Source organism: Canis lupus, chromosome 16 (genome assembly GCF_011100685.1).
Source record: "Canis lupus familiaris isolate Mischka breed German Shepherd chromosome 16, alternate assembly UU_Cfam_GSD_1.0, whole genome shotgun sequence".
Lineage (NCBI taxonomy): Eukaryota > Metazoa > Chordata > Mammalia > Carnivora > Canidae > Canis > Canis lupus.
In genome coordinates this window covers 30,774,939-30,793,232 of record NC_049237.1, presented here as the reverse complement: position 1 = coordinate 30,793,232, position 18,294 = coordinate 30,774,939, and positions in this window count along the sequence as shown.

Genomic DNA, 18,294 nt, shown 5'->3' with positions numbered 1-18,294 from the left:
TGGCAGTTTGGACACATAGATCAAGGATAAAGAAACATTCTGGAAGCATAGTTGAATTCATTTTTCTTTTAAATGTCCAATATTTACCTATTCATTAGCATTTCCATAGTAAACTTTAGTGGAGTACTTTCTAGCAATAAAATTTCCTCTCTGACATTTGAGAGACATCTTTAACTTCCCACCCTGGGTATTATCCATTCTTAGCTTCCAAATAACTGCTTCTTAACATTTTCAACTGCTTTGACTTTTCTAGTAGATCCCAGGTGATAGGATAGACTTAAGCAGATTACAAAAGCTTTTATCTGTGGAAAATTTTTTATTTTAATTTTTTTTATCATTCCAAGTTTCCTACAAATATTCATTTCTCTATTTCTTCTGTATTTTTCTTTTCAAATGGGGGAGCACATTTTACTCTTGTTGTTTTGTCTTCAATCTTTTTATACCAACTCCACATATTTTTGTGGCTAGAAGAAAATAACCCTAATACAAACTAATACAAACTTTCATTCTCATTTCCCTAACACCTTAGCCAGTTGGGAAATAGACTTTCTGGAAATGTACTTCACTACTCTCCCTAACCTAGCAGAATTTTCTTTATATACTTTAAAGTTCTGTAACTTTTTTTTTTTTTTTGGATTTTGGTTTCTGTTTGGCTTGACTTCTCTTTAAGAACCAAGCATATTTTCTTGTCTAAACACTTAGTACATTTGATCAAAGTTAAACTGTTTTTTAACAAAGATACACAGTAGCCTACTCATATATACTAAGCTCATGGTTGATGAGATCTTTCCTTATTCAGTTCATCTCATTAGCCCACTAATAACCCAACATCTGAGCAGATCTGCATCTTGGAAATCTGTTGACTATGGCCTTAAAAATGCAGTTTAATTGAGCTATAACAACTAAGACTAGATAGTACCTAAATTACCACATACTAGGAGGAGATCTCATGTTAAATGTGCCATTCAAGGTAAGCTTTTAGTTCATATTTAAAGACTATAACCACATATAGAAATAAAGTGTGTGTGTGTGTGTGTGTGTGTGTGTTAATCCAGCCCTAGCAAAGCTTGTAAAATGAGAGGAAAAGGGAGATTATACACGAGCAAATGTATAACTAATAGAAAAACATTAACTTTCTGCTATCAAGTGTTGTTAAAAGTGGAATATTCTGGCTAGCAATATTCTGGTATATATGCTATTATGTATACCAAATAATTATATTGCTTTGATTTCTAAATAATCCAGGATTCATTCTTTTAATCATCAAATTATTTTGTAGTATTTTTAAGCATAATAATACTGTAAATCTTCTGAAATGGCTATTAAAAGGTTATGTTTAGCAGAATATCAGAATTAATTAGATTATAGGGTTTGGCATAAAATCATCTGAAATTTTGTTAAGCCTTACATGAGGAATTTATATGTATAACTATGCTTACATCTCCCCATATGTGTGTCCATTGGCATATATACAACTATACTTATTAAATGGCAACCATATGGTATCTTTATATACATGTCAATGCAGAAAATCAGTCATTTCAAAATGTGTTGCATATTATTTGATTAGGAACTACATCTGTTTTCCACAAAAATTTATAATCTTTGTGATATTTGACTCATCGTCAATCTCCTTTTGCAGGGATTTTGATATTTCTATTCCCTTACTATGGTTGTTTCCCAGTTACCATATTGTACTGTGTTTTTGAGTCTGAAAAAGTAATAACTGCCTTTCCTTCATGAATGTGCTACTACTACCCTTTACTTTTCATATCATTGTTGATATAATTATGTTGTGATAAGCACCTGAGTAATGCAGCCATTCATCATTAAAATAATAATTTTAATTGATTTTGTAATTCAGAAAACTCTTTTGCTACATTTTCTCTATAATTCAGTACTTTAATGATCTTAGGGTTATCTTATAGTTGTGGAAATAAGTATGTGCCCTGCATCTGATACTCTATGCATTATCACTTTGAATGTCCATACAAAATTGTCAGACTCTTCTCTGCAGTGCCTGAAAAATAATAATAAATGAAAATGTTGCTGTTATCTAGAAAGAATAAGTGTCTCTTTCCATCACTCAGAAAAGCGCTCTAGTGTTATTTGTAGCTTCTCATGTATTTTCATAACTTCTATAGATGAGTAAACTTATTCAGGATGTTTTGGTTTCAATTTGAACAATGGCAAGGAGGTAATTGGTCAAAGAGTGAAAGGCTGGCATCACTGTCCTTGCCATAATTATTATCTTGGTGCCTGGGCTCTAGCAAATGAGGAAGCCAGATGCGTCTGCCTAGGAAAGGGCCTGAAGAGGGACATTGTTATAATTGATATTCATTGCTGATGTTGATGTGATCATTATGAAGAATAAGGAAATCTGCCAAGTGTGTAGTGAAATAAAAAACTGCCCTCTACTACAATAGAAAATATCTTAACAAAGAAAGAATTAGGACATGTTCTCTAGAAAAGAACAGAATCTCATCCAAGGGCAGAACTAGTCAATATGGATGAAACAAAACCACTGATTGAAGGCTTGTGGACATACTTGGATAAAATGATGTAGCCTCAGATTGTAAAGGAATGGTGCCTTCTGACAATAAGTTTCTTTCTCTTCTTATGGAACAAAACTCAAATTCACAAAAGCTAAACTGTATATAATTCAAGGAAGCCTTACAATTACAAGAGGGATTTAGATTCTGGAATCAAGAAGCAAAATTCTGATAAAATAAATCTGAAAGAAAAATTAGGATGCCTGGGGGGCCTGGAATCTCTAATGTAGAGAAGAAATTATTCTCACTAGTTTCATTTTCCAATCCTCTTATCTGTAAAAGGATATGACATAGTTGTTCTCACTGTTAATCCTTAAAAACGTTAAATGTATGAAAAAGCAAACTTTGATGATGTTCCTACCATTTACTACCTATGCAACAGTATCATTAAGAGTTGAAATTGGTATCACTATGTCTTTACTATTCTATGTTTACTTGTAAAGTTTCTAATTTTCTCCATCCCTGGGGAAAACTATTAGGCCTCCTGTTGTGTTCATTAGCATTGCCCACTAAATTAAAATGTAGAAGATAGCCTGAAAGGAACAAGAGAGTACTATTTGTTAATGAAGCATCCTACCTGAACAAGTTTTTACTAATCAGGCTAGGGAAAACAAAGCTATGTTCAGCAAAGTGCCCATGCAGGGGAAAAGTGGAAGGAATCATTGATTGCATAAATGAGAAGTAGCTGGTATTCAGCTCAACCAGCAAGGATGGCATTCCCATGGCATTTGTGTGAGTGTCTGTGGCAGTGTGACTATAGCTCAGTCCATAAGGATGTCATTCAATCTGTTGAAATGGAGGATTACTGCGACATGTTAGGGAAGTTGGATTTTAAGGAAACAACAGGGTAGGGGTCTTTAGTGGTGACAAAGGGCAAAGTGAGGGGACTGCATATTCACATGGATCTCTGCTCAGTCCCTCCTCATTCTTACACACAACCTGCCTCAGCCAGCCAATTGGTGTCTGATAACTCCTGCCTCCAAGCTGCAGGTTCCCACCACATCCAACCTCCAAACTCCTCATAGTGATTGTCCTAAAAGAAAAGTCTGATCATATCACTCATCTGCTGAAAATCCTTCAGAGGTTTCCAAAACCTGAAGGATAAAGATCAAAATCTGTAGTCAAGCAAGGAAATCCCTATTAGACCTGGCACCAGATGACCTTTCAGTTTTATCTCTTGCGGCGCTTTACCTTTGCACACCTGAGCATTAACTGTACCAAATCTCACCGTACCCCATCCACCATCAGGCCAATCGATGTGCTGTTCTGTAGTGATTATTACCACCCTCCTCATCATCACTTTGATTACTGGTGAGCAATTACCCTTCCTGTAAGACTCAGCTCCAATACCATCTCTTCTCACAGTACATATGCATGTATATATGAATATGTTTATAGAAACATAGACAGGTCCTAGTTTTGCACAATAGTGCAGGATCATAAAAATGACTGTGCAAATCCAAGCAAAGTGATCTTAATAATCAGTGGGAAAAATTATAATTGTTCTGTGCCCTTTAAATTTTTGTCAAGATATTAAAAACTCTATGTTAGTTATAAATGTATACAGATATAAACAACAAAATGATTATGTAGCACACTGCAATGAAAAACATTAGAAACATTAAGAATGAGATTATTTTATTTCATTTTTAGAAAAGGTTAGGAGTAGTTGGAGCAGAGCTTTCCTTCTCATGCTGTAACTTACAATGCAAAGAAATATTTTCTCTCTGCCTTGGCAAATCGTCATACTCCTTTCTAAGTTTGGATTGGCTTCTGACATTTTGTTTTCTTCGCTTTCAATATCACAAAATATTTCCCTGGTTTTCTTTGATGTATAGATTTTTTTGCCAGCATCACTTCTTTTGAGACATCTTCATCCTTTTCCTTCTTTCCTCATTTATGTCGACAAGTTTGTCTTTATTGATTTCTTCTGGCTACATATCTAAGATCCCTTGGATGGCAGCATCATCAACATTCCCACAGTCAGCTATTTCTTTTATAATTCTATTTACATTTAATTTGAATTTCACTTCCAATGTCATCACTTTTCATTTATTTGCTGAGATTTCATCTTTGTTAGCCAATTTCCCCTTTTCATTATTTATACTAGTAAATATCATATGGATTTATAACCATGAGACAAGGAGGCAATGCAGCTACACACTGTTGTCTGTGCCCAGAGGTACACAGTGAGGAATTACTGATAGACTTCATTTTTTTCAAATATTTATTTATTTATTCAAGAGAGAGGAAGAGAGCATTAGGAGGAAGAGTAGCAGAAGAAAGGGGAGAGAGAGACTTCTCAAGGAGACTTCTCACTGATTGCAAAGCCCATTGTGAAACTCAATCCCAAAACCTAAGACCTGAGCTGAAACCTGAGCTGAAACCAACAGTCAGCTGCTTAACCAACTGAAGTACCCGGGCACCCCAATCACTCACAGAAGTGACATATTAGTCACTGATCATGATGCACACCTGTTATTTATGTTATGTTATGATCTGTAAATGGAAGAGTTAGCAAGGGAGTTTATACTTTCTGTAATTACTCACAGTTAATATACTGTGGGAACTAACATTTAAACCGTGTTGTTGAGAAACTGGTATTATTTAAATAAGCCGTGAGTCATGGGAACTAAAATTTATGCTTACTGGAATGGTGCAAAGCTAGGACTACCTGTGTGTGTGTGTGTGTGTGTGTGTGTGTGTGTGTGTATAATATAATCTATTTGCACTTTTGTCTTTCTACGTATAAAGTAAATCTTTTTGTATAAGACACTTCTTGTGCATCACTTCTGATGCCTTTTGCCACTTGTTTCACCCCATATGCCTTGTGACTGATTTCATATGAGAAACAATCCAATTGCACCTAGTATTGGGCACCTATCTCCTCCCACCACAAGTTTTCCTGTTTTCACTAAGGTATGAGATGCCAGAGGACCTGCTTCACACTCATGTCTATGTGCCCCAGTATGGGACTCATTAGACACATTTTTCTCCCTTCCTTTACTTCAGCTGATATGAGACTCAGTAAATTTGTTTTATGCCTTGCTTAAGATTCCTGCAAGATAAAGTAATCTCTTGTGCTGAACCCAAGGCCAACATCTGGTGCTGAGTTCCCAATTGCTAACATATGGATCTAGGAACCATAGGAAGTAATGTTGACTTTCACCATCATCTTAGTGACCTAACTCCCAGAGTTTTGCATGCCATCCTCACAAACGGCTTCTGCTGGGTTAGAGTTTCTCATTCCAGAAAGAGGAATAATTCTGATTGGAGTAGGGTAGCTATTCCAGTGAAGTAGAAGTAAAGTCTGCCACTACCATGATGCCTCTTTTGGTTCTTCATACCAGCAGATCAAGGACAGTGGTTAAATAGTGGTTGATATACACATGAGGTATTGAAACTGGGGGATGGGTGGATATATATATATATATGATTTAATTACTGGAACCATGATCCAACAAAAATAAGGCAATGAAGCCTGGGACTTTAGGAATGTGGATTCATTACCATACTAGATAAGTTACCAGACCAGTCAAAACACAAATGCTGGGATCCCTGGGTGGCGCAGCGGTTTGGCGCCTGCCTTTGGCCCAGGGCGCGATCCTGGAAACCCGGGATCGAATCCCACATCGGGCTCCCGGTGCATGGAGCCTGCTTCTCCCTCTGCCTGTGTCTCTGCCTCTCTCTCTCTCTCTGTGACTGTCATGAATAAATAAATAAAATCTTTAAAAAAAAACAAACAAAAAAAAACAAAAAAAAAAAACACAAATGCTATTGAAGGTGAGGTTTCTTTTTTGAAGGGTATAGGATGAAGATGATGAAAATCAGCTATGTCTTCAGGACTTGCTACAGGAACAACATTTAGAGTTTTCTTCAAAACAAACTTTTAGCACTATGACTTTTCAGAGTCTGAATGGTCAACTGTATAAACTTGTATCCATCCTTCTTGAGGAAAAAGTGGAGGATATCTTTTCCTCTTAAAACTGGAGGCCAAACAACAACAACAACAACAACAACAACAACAAACTAGAGGCCACTGGTAGAATGAGAGATGAACTAATTCTCTTCTTTTGTGCCATCAACTGAGGTAGCCGGCTGGATGATATGCCAGTCATATTGGCTCCTTCCTGTCCTTTTTCACACATATCCTCCCTCACCCCCCCAATTTTGGGAAATTGTAGTTCCTGATAAAATAGGAGCACATTCTTCCTTTTTTTTTTTTTGTTTTGTATTTGTTTTATGCCTTGCTTGCTTGCTGGGGACCTCCTTTGCTTAGCCAGGGAGACCTGGCTAAAATACCCTACAAGGCAAAGAATGTACTTGCTTGGCTTTTCTTACCTGTTAATACATATTTAGTGCATGCCTATTAGGTACCAACTACTGTGTGTATTAGATATTTAGACTATGAAGATATATAAACAGGATCCCTTTCTTAAAGGAGTTACAATTTAGTGTGTATTGGGGAGGGTGGGTAGCAGAAGAAATAGGAAGTAGGGACTATCAGTGAAGACTTAAAGAAACTGTGAAACTGGAGATGAAATTTGAGGATTTACCAGCACATTTCCAAGCAGACAAAACAGAGGAGGTCCTTTGAGACAGAGGGAGCAAAGCTACAAAGGCACAAAGGCATGCTAGAACATGGCATATTTAGGAGAATAGACGTAACTCAGAAATATTGGACTATGCAAAGGATAATGATGAGAACTGACATGATCCCTACACTAAAGGGCTCTGTGAGCCCTGCTAAGAACTTGAAATGTTATCACATGGGCTACAGGTAGCCATTAGGAAATGTCAAGCAGGAGACCAACATTAACTTATTTTCTAGGCAGAAAGGGCTCTGGGAAGGTGGTAATGAGAAGGGAAGTAGGAAGCAGGGGGAATCTTCTAGCTAAGAGACCATGAAAGTCTGAGGCAGGTAGCAGCAGTGTGGTTAAAAGAAGTGACCGTGATGGAGAGACTTTCAAAACATGAAGTCGGTACTGCTTGCTGATTTATTGGACGGTGGAAAGAGGATAAAGGAGAAGAAATAGTCTAAGTTGATCTCCACCTACTAACAATAATCAATGGGAATTTGAATATTTTTCTGGCATTAGGAATACACTGAGTTAGGGAAATCCAAAAAAGAGCTACATTTTTATAACTTCAACATCTAGCAGCCAAGTGTTTCCCACAGCGTTGATGGTTGGTAATTTTCAAATTTATTTCTAAATTGTCCAATGTCCTCTTAAACTGCTCCCTCTCCCTCAAATCCTGCAAACTGATTCCCATTGAGAAAGATAGCATGAACTAATATTGTGTCCTTAAGGAATAATTTGCATGTTTTGCTCTTAAATATAAATGATAAAAATGTTCAGCAATAAGTAAGTAAAATGCTTTGACTACGTTCAAGCTTTGGAGCTTAGTTTTCACATTTATGAGCTGAGCATTCGGCCATCTGGATTTTCCACATGGATCCATTTGAAAAGGAAACTCCAATGGTTTATAATGTTAAATTAACTTGTTTCAAGGGCCAAGCAACAGATTTCTTTCTCCTTGTCTATCTTGACAGCTTACTTCTTTGCATTTCATCTGTGCACATATTTGAAGAGAAATGTATCTTTCAGTGTGATTCCTGACAGCCATATTATTTAAGATTCGAAGTGTTTTGCCTCCTGAGAACTCGAGTCACATTTGTTAATTTTGATTTATAGCTAATGTTTGGTACTCCACTCATGACTTTCACTTAACACACTTAATGAGCATCAGTTCTCACAGTGCTCCATATGTGGTCTGAAAATGTTATTTACAGCCTCTCGATGAGGGAAATGGCACAACAAGAACTTAAATCTCAGCAGGCAGCAGAATAAGCCAGACTGGGATGAGCTGGGATTCAGTAACTTCATATATGCAATTTCAACAGGTCACATGCTCAGAGATGAGCCATCCCATAGATCACATGTGTCTATTTAGCCAGATTAGTGTAATTACAAAATTGTAGAAATCCAATTCCACAAGAAATCAAGATGCCATCTTAGAGACTGAGACATTAAAGGCCATTTGAATTTAATAAGGAGGTCATGAATGGTCATGACAAAGGTAATTTCAATAAATTGAAGAGAGAGGTCCTTTTTGAAGTTGAGGTAAGAATGAAAGTGGAAGAGGGGTGCCTGGGTGGCTCAGTCCGGTAAGCAGTTAACTTTTGGTTTGGCTCAGGACTTGATCTCATGGATCTTGAGATTGAGCCCCAAGTCAGGCTCCATGTTCAGCAGGGAGTCTGCTTGAAAATTCTCTCCCTCTGCCTCTCCCCCACTTGTTCTTTCCCCCTACCTTTCTCTTAAATAAGTCTTTTAAAAAAGAATGAAAGTGGAAGAGTGTGCACTTAGTTGTAACTGCTCTTATAAGAATTGTAGTGGTGAAGGAAAGGAGAGAGGAGACTGTATGTAGATTATGAGTAAGGCAATGGTGGAGAGGTTGGTTTTAACACCATTTTTATAATGGGTAATTCTGCAGCCTATTTCTAGTTTTAAGGGAAAAGAGCCAGTAAAGAGACAGTCTGAAGAACAAAGAGGAAAAGGGAATGAATAAGTGCTGGAGAAATGAAGAAAAATAAGTCAGGCAAAAGGAAGATAATGGGATTCTCCTTATCTTACTTAAAATGGAAGTGGACTTTGGCTTATTAGATTACATATGACTAAGGAAATTGACTCCAAACAGAAGAAATTTATAGTGAATATAACTCAGCTTATTTGCAAGAATCTTGACTTGCACAGACTCTGATTCAAGGCCCAAAGAAGGGCCCTAATAATGGTTACCTGTTCACATGTGTTTATACAATTTCAAAAATACATGTTATTTTACAAGCAGTTGATAAAGATGAATATATATTTCCACTCCAGCTCATTTCTCCTTGTGTCTGGTGGACAAAAAAATGGTTTGGGCATTTGGGGATCATTCTAAGTGGAATTTAATTAAGAATAGATTAGTTACCTTTTAGTATAGTCTATAGGTAGAGATAAACTTTTGACCATCATTTCAGCATAGGAATATGTTCCAAGAATATTCCTGCCACCGACTTGTCTACTCACCAGGAGCCATTGGATTAAAGTGCAGGACCACAGGTTATCTGATGGTTTGAAGATACCCATGTGGTAACTGGTACCAAGGTATGTGAGCAATTGAGCAGAAACAAGATATGAAATGCATGAAGACAGAAGGCAATCTTTGGGAAAATTCTCCAAACTGTACAGCTAATAGATGAAAAAAGAAACATGGATCCCCAAAATTGACAACATTCTAAAATGTTATGATTTTTATCAATGAGTTGTAAAGCTGAAGGTACTTTTAGAGACTATCAATAATTAAAATATGTTTAGTCAATCATAATTTATTGTTTTTCTATAGAAAATTGTATTTGAAAATCATTACAAAAGGGGCTTTCATATAGTATGTAGCTATAATATGTAGGATAAAAAGAATTAAGATGTGTCAAGCAGGTTAATAAAAACTTTGCTGTTTTTCTGAATTTTCAGATTATTGTGCTATTTATTATATGTTTAAAGTTTTTATATTAATTCCAGTGTAGTTAACAGCGTTCTATTAGTTGCAAGTGTACAATATAGTCATTCAACAACACTTCTATACATCACATGATGCTCATCACAGCAAGTGTACTCCTTAACTCTAAACACCTATTCAACCCATCTCTCCTTAATCCTCCCCTCTGGTAACCACCAGCTTCTTCTCTATAATTAAGAGTCAGTTTCTTGGTTTCTCTCTCTCTCTCTCTCTCTCTCTCTCTCTTTCTCTCTTTCTCTATTTTTCCTTTTGTTCATTTGTTTTGTTCCTTAAATTCCACATATCAGTGAAATCATATGATACTTACCTTTCTCTGACTTATTTTGTTTGGCATTATACGCTCTAGCTCCATACATGTTGGTGCAAATTGCAAGATTTCATTCTTTTTTATAGCTAAATAATATTTTATTGCAAATATATACATGCCACCTCTTCTTTATCTACTCATCAATTGATAGACACTTGGGTTGCTTCCATATCTTGACTATTGTAAATAATACTGCTATAAACATAGTGGTACATGTATCCCTTTGAATTAGTATTTTTATATTTGGATAAATACACAGTAGTGCAACTCCTAGATCATAAGGTAGTTTTATTTTTAGTTTTTTGAGGAACCTCTATACTGTTTATCACAGTGGCTGCAACACTTTGCATTCCCATCAAAAGTATACAATGGTTTCTTTTTCTCCACATCCTCACCAACACTTATTGTTTCTTGCACTTCTATTAGTGATAATGAAACAACAGAAAGAGAAATTTAAGAAAGGAATCCTATTTACAATTGCACCAAAAATAATAAAATGGCTGGGAATAAGCTTAACTAAGAAGGTGAAAGACCTATACTCTGAAAGTTATAAAACATTGATGAAATAAATTGAAGACAATACAAAGAAATGGAAAGAAAATCCATGATCATGTATTAGAAAGACAAATATTTTTTAAATGTACTACCCAAGGCAATCTACAGATGTAATGCAATCCCTATCAAAATACCAACAGCATTTTTCACAGAACTAGAACAAATAATACTAAAAATTTGTGTGGAACCACAAAAGACCCTGAGTAGCCAAAGCAACCTTGAAATAGAAAAGCAAAGCTTGAGACATCACAATTCCAGACCTCAAGTTATACTACAAAGCTGTAGTTATCAAAGCAGTATGGCTCCGGCCCAAAAACTGACACCTAGATCAATGAAAAAGGATAGAAAGCCTAGAAACAAATCCACAATTATATAGCCAATTAATCTTTGAAAGAGGGACAAGAATATGCAATGGGAAAAAGAAAGTCCCTTCAACAAAGGGTATTGGAAAAATTGGACAGCAACATGCAAAAGACTGAAACGGGACCACTTGCTTACATCATACACGAAAATAAACTCAAAATGGAGTAAAGGCCTAAATGTGAGACCTGAGACCATAAAAATTATAGAAGAGAACACAGACAGTAATTTCTCTGACATCCACCATAGCAACATTTTTCTAGATGTATCTGTCTCCTATGGCAAAGGAAATAAAAGCAAAAGTAAACTATTGGAACTACATCAAAATATCTTCTGCACAGCAAAGGAAACCATCCACAAAACTAAAAGACAACCTACAGAATGGGAAAGATATTTGCAAATAACATTCCCAATAAAAGATTAGTGTCCAAAATACATTTTAAAAACTTCTACAACTCAATTCCCCAAAACACAAATAATCCATTTAAAAAATGGGCAGAAGACATGAAAAGTCATTTCTCCAAAGAAGACATACAGATGGTCAGCAGACACCTGAAAAGATGTTCAATATTACTCATCATCAGGAAAATACAGATCAAAACTACAATGAGACATCACCTCACACCTGTCAGAATGCCTAATATCAATATTTTAAATACGTAATTTATTGCAGTAGTTTTCTCTTTTTTTTTATTTTTTATTTTATTTATTTATGATAGTCTCACAGAGAGAGAGAGAGAGAGAGAGGCAGAGACACAGGCAGAGAGAGAGGCAGGCTCCATGCACCGGGAGCCCGACGTGGGATCCGATCCCGGGTCTCCAGGATCGCGCCCCGGGCCAAAGGCAGGCGCCAACCCGCTACGCCACCCAGGGATCCCTAGTTTTCTCTTTATAAATATTCTTTTTTATACTTAACTTCATATTAGCGATTTTGTAGTCTTCTTCTAAAAAAGGGCTATCAAACTTGTGTAACTTTCAGGTCACAAAAAAACTGGATCCCTGTTTGGGACTCAGTGTCCATTGATGAGTCAGGGGTCTCCAAATTTGAGAACATGAGGAATGAGAGGCAGGGACCCTGGTGATTCACTACAGAAAATTGAAGTCTAACTTCATAAATTCTTATATTCTGACAATAGGATCAATGGAGGAAAAAAGTGCATCTATGGTGGTGTGTGTATGTGTGTGTGTGGGGGGGTGGTATTTATAGAGCATCACAGCTTTCCAGACACTGTAGTAGACTCTATATATCTGTTAACACATTCAGTCCTCTCAATAATACCTCACCCTTATTGACCATTTACCCACTTATATATGGCAGATACTAGTCTAGCACTTGATGTGCATTAACTCATTCAATCCTCATAACACCCATATGAGATAAGTGCTATTATTATTCTTCATTTTACTGTTGGGGAAGATTGTCAGAACTCTAATTAGTGGGGGAGCCATGATTTATACACTGCCCTTTGTTTTTAAAACTATAATCTTGAGGGGAGGAGCAAGATGGCGGAAGGAGTAGGGTCCCCAAATCACCTGTCTCCACCAAACTACCTAGAAAACCTTCAAATTATCCTGAAAATCTATGAATTCGGCCTGAGATTTAAAGAGAGACCAGCTGGAATGCTACAGTGAGAAGAGTTCGCGCATCCATCAAGGTAGGAAGACGGGGAAAAAGAAATAAAGGAACAAAGGCCTCCAAGGGGGAGGGGCCCCGCGAGGAGCCGGGCTGAGGCCGGGGCGAGTGTCCCCAGGACAGGAGAGCCCCGTCCCGGAGGAGCAGGAGCTGCACCGACCTTCCCGGGGGAAAGGGGCTCGCGGGGAGGTGGAGCAGGACCCAGGAGGGCGGGGATGCCCTCGGGCTCCCGGGGACAGTAACAGCAACTGCGCCCCGGGACAGTGCGCCGAGCTCCCTAAGGGCTGCAGCGCGCACGGCGGGACCCGGCGGGACCCGGAGCAGCTGAAGGGGCTCGGGCGGCGGCTCCGCGGAGGGGGCTGCGGGGCGGGAGCAGCTCGGAGGGGCTCGGGCAGAGGAAGAGGCTCCGTGCGGAGGGGGCGGCGCGGTTCCAGGAGCAGCTCGGAGGGACTTGGGCGGCAGCTCCGCGGAGGGGGCTGCGCGGCCCGGGAGCGCGAATCCAACAGCGCAGGCCCCGGAGCACAGGGCGCCGGGACACAGCCCAGGATCCGGCCTCCCCCGGGACAGGCAGAGGCCGGGAGGGCCCAGGACAGCAAGGATGCTCCTGCCCCAGCTGAGCAGATCAGCGGCCCCGCCCCGGAGCCTCCAGGCCCTGCAGACGGAGTTCCTGCCGGAGCCGAATCCAGGTTTCCAGAGCTGCCCCGTCACTGGGGCTGTTCCTCCTGCGGCCTCACGGGGTAAACAACCCCCACTGAGCCCTGCACCAGGCAGGAGCACAGCAGCTCCCCCAACTGCTAACACCTGAAAATCAGCACAACAGGCCCCTCCCCCAGGACACCAGCTAGACTGACAACTTCCAGGAGAAGCCAAGGGACTTAAAGTACACAGAATCAGAAGATACTCCCCCGTGGTTCTTTTTTTTTTTGTTGTTTTGTTTTGTTTTGTTTTGCTTTTTGATTTGTTTCCTTCCCCCACCCCCTTTTTTTCTCCTTTCTTTTTCTTTCTCTTTTTCTTCTTTTTTTTTTTTCGTTTTTTTCTTCCCTTTTTTTTCTCTTTCTCTTTTCTTTCCTTCTTTCTCTCCTCTCTTTTTCTCTTTTTCCCAATACAACTTGCTTTTGGCCACACTGCACTGAGCAAAATGACAAGAAGGAAAACTTCACCTCAAAAGAAAGAATCAGAAACAGTCCTCTCTCCCACAGAGTTACAAAATCTGGATTACAATTCAATGTCAGAAAGCCAATTCAGAAGCACTATTATACAGCTACTGGTGGCTCTAGAAAAAAGTATAAAGGACTCAAGAGACTTCATGACTGCAGAATTTAGAGCTAATCAGGCAGAAATTAAAAATCAATTGAATGAGATGCAATCCAAACTAGAAGTCCTAACGACGAGGGTTAACGAGGTGGAAGAACGAGTGAGTGACCTAGAAGACAAGTTGATGGCAAAGAGGGAAACTGAGGAAAAAAGAGACAAACAATTAGAAGACCATGAAGATAGATTAAGGGAAATAAACGACAGCCTGAGGAAGAAAAACCTACGTTTAATTGGTGTTCCCGAGGGCGCCGAAAGGGACAGAGGGCCAGAATATGTATTTGAACAAATTCTAGCTGAAAACTTTCCTAATCTGGGAAGGGAAACAGGCATTCAGATCCAGGAAATAGAGAGATCCCCCCCTAAAATCAATAAAAACCGTTCAACACCTCGACATTTAATTGTGAAGCTTGCAAATTCCAAAGATAAAGAGAAGATCCTTAAAGCAGCAAGAGACAAGAAATCCCTGACTTTTATGGGGAGGAGTATTAGGGTAACAGCAGACCTCTCCACAGAGACCTGGCAGGCCAGAAAGGGCTGGCAGGATATATTCAGGGTCCTAAATGAGAAGAACATGCAACCAAGAATACTTTATCCAGCAAGGCTCTCATTCAAAATGGAAGGAGAGATAAAGAGCTTCCAAGACAGGCAGCAACTGAAAGAATATGTGACCTCCAAACCAGCTCTGCAAGAAATTTTAAGGGGACCTCTTAAAATTCCCCTTTAAGAAGAAGTTCAGTGGAACAGTCCACAAAAACAAAGACTGAATAGATATCATGATGACACTAAACTCATATCTCTCAATAGTAACTCTGAATGTGAACGGGCTTAATGACCCCATCAAAAGGCGCAGGGTTTCAGACTGGATAAAAAAGCAGGACCCATCTATTTGCTGTCTACAAGAGACTCATTTTAGACAGAAGGACACCTACAGCCTGAAAATAAAAGGTTGGAGAACCATTTACCATTCGAATGGTCCTCAAAAGAAAGCAGGGGTAGCCATCCTTATATCAGATAAACTAAAATTTACCCCAAAGACTGTAGTGAGAGATGAAGAGGGACACTATATCATACTTAAAGGATCTATCCAACAAGAGGACTTAACAATCCTCAATATATATGCTCCGAATGTGGGAGCTGCCAAATATATAAATCAATTATTAACCAAAGTGAAGAAATACTTAGATAATAATACACTTATACTTGGTGACTTCAATCTAGCTCTTTCTACCCTCAATAGGTCTTCTAAGCAAAACATCTCCAAAGAAACGAGAGCTTTAAATGATACACTGGACCAGATGGATTTCACAGATATCTACAGAACTTTACATCCAAACTCAACTGAATACACATTCTTCTCAAGCGCACATGGAACTTTCTACAGAATAGACCACATATTGGGTCACAAATCGAGTCTGAACCGATACCAAAAGATTGGGATTGTCCCCTGCATATTCTCGGACCATAATGCCTTGAAATTAGAACTAAATCACAACAAGAAGTTTGGAAGGACCTCAAACACATGGAGGTTAAGGACCATCCTGCTAAAAGATAAAAGGGTCAACCAGAAAATTAAGGAAGAATTAAAAAGATTCATGGAAACTAATGAGAATGAAGATACAACCGTTCAAAATCTTTGGGATGCAGCAAAAGCAGTCCTAAGGGGGAAATACATCGCAATACAAGCATCCATTCAAAAACTGGAAAGAACTCAAATACAAAAGCTAACCTTACACATAAAGGAGCTAGAGAAAAAACAGCAAATAGATCCTACACCCAAGAGAAGAAGGGAGTTAATAAAGATTCGAGCAGAACTCAACGAAATCGAGACCAGAAGAACTGTGGAACAGATCAACAGAACCAGGAGTTGGTTCTTTGAAAGAATTAATAAGATAGATAAACCATTAGCCAGCCTTATTAAAAAGAAGAGAGAGAAGACTCAAATTAATAAAATCATGAATGAGAAAGGAGAGATCACTACCAACACCAAGGAAATACAAACGATTTTAAAAACATATTATGAACAGCTATACGCCAATAAAGTAGGCAATCTAGAAGAAATGGACGCATTCCTGGAAAGCCACAAACTACCAAAACTGGAACAGGAAGAAATAGAAAACCTGAACAGGCCAATAACCAGGGAGGAAATTGAAGCAGTCATCAAAAACCTCCCAAGACACAAGAGTCCAGGGCCAGATGGCTTCCCAGGAGAATTTTATCAAACGTTTAAAGAAGAAATCATACCTATTCTCCTAAAGCTGTTTGGAAAGATAGAAAGAGATGGAGTACTTCCAAATTCGTTCTATGAAGCCAGCATCACCTTAATTCCAAAGCCAGACAAAGACCCCGCCAAAAAGGAGAATTACAGACCAATATCCCTGATGAACATGGATGCAAAAATTCTCAACAAGATACTGGCCAATAGGATCCAACAGTACATTAAGAAAATTATTCACCATGACCAAGTAGGATTTATCCCTGGGACACAAGGCTGGTTCAACACCCGTAAAACAATCAATGTGATTCATCATATCAGCAAGAGAAAAACCAAGAACCATATGATCCTCTCATTGGATGCAGAGAAAGCATTTGACAAAATACAGCATCCATTCCTGATCAAAACTCTTCAGAGTGTAGGGATAGAGGGAACATTCCTCGACATCTTAAAAGCCATCTATGAAAAGCCCACAACAAATATCATTCTCAATGGGGAAGCACTGGGAGCCTTTCCCCTAAGATCAGGAACAAGACAGGGATGTCCACTCTCACCACTGCTGTTCAACATAGTACTGGAATCAGCAATCAGACAACAAAAAGACATTAAAGGCATTCAAATTGGCAAAGAAGAAGTCAAACTCTCCCTCTTCGCCGATGACATGATACTCTACATAGAAAACCCAAAAGTCTCCACCCCAAGATTGCTAGAACTCATACAGCAATTCGGTAGCGTGGCAGGATACAAAATCAATGCCCAGAAGTCAGTGGCATTTCTATACACTAACAATGAGACTGAAGAAAGAGAAATTAAGGAGTCAATCCCATTTACAATTGCACCCAAAAGCATAAGATACCTAGGAATAAACCTCACCAAAGATGTAAAGGATCTATACCCTCAAAACTATAGAACACTTCTGAAAGAAATTGAGGAAGACACAAAGAGATGGAAAAATATTCCATGCTCATGGATTGGCAGAATTAATATTGTGAAAATGTCAATGTTACCCAGGGCAATATACACGTTTAATGCAATCCCTATCAAAATACCATGGACTTTCTTCAGAGAGTTAGAACAAATTATTTTAAGATTTGTGTGGAATCAGAAAAGACCCCGAATAGCCAGGGGAATTTTAAAAAAGAAAACCATATCTGGGGGCATCACAATGCCAGATTTCAGGTTGTACTACAAAGCTGTGGTCATCAAGACAGTGTGGTACTGGCACAAAAACAGACACATAGATCAGTGGAACAGAATAGAGAATCCAGAAGTGGACCCTGAACTTTATGGGCAACTAATATTCGATAAAGGAGGAAAGACTACCCATTGGAAGAAGGACAGTCTCTTCAATAAATGGTGCTGGGAAAATTGGACATCCACATGCAGAAGAATGAAACTAGACCACTCTCGGGCCCAGACCCAGTGGCCACATACATGGTATCCCACAGGGCTGACAGGCGGCCTCCCAGAGTCAAGAGTAGAAGAACCCCCTCGTTGTCTGGGGGCAACACAAAGATAAACTCAAAATGGATGAAAGATCTAAATGTGAGACAAGATTCCATCAAAATCCTAGAGAAGAACACAGGCAACACCCTTTTTGAACTCGGCCATAGTAACTTCTTGCAAGATACATCCACGAAGGCAAAAGAAACAAAAGCAAAAATGAACTATTGGGACTTCATCAAGATAAGAAGCTTTTGCACAGCAAAGGATACAGTCAACAAAACTCAAAGACAACCTACAGAATGGGAGAAGATATTTGCAAATGACATATCAGATAAAGGGCTAGTTTCCAAGATCT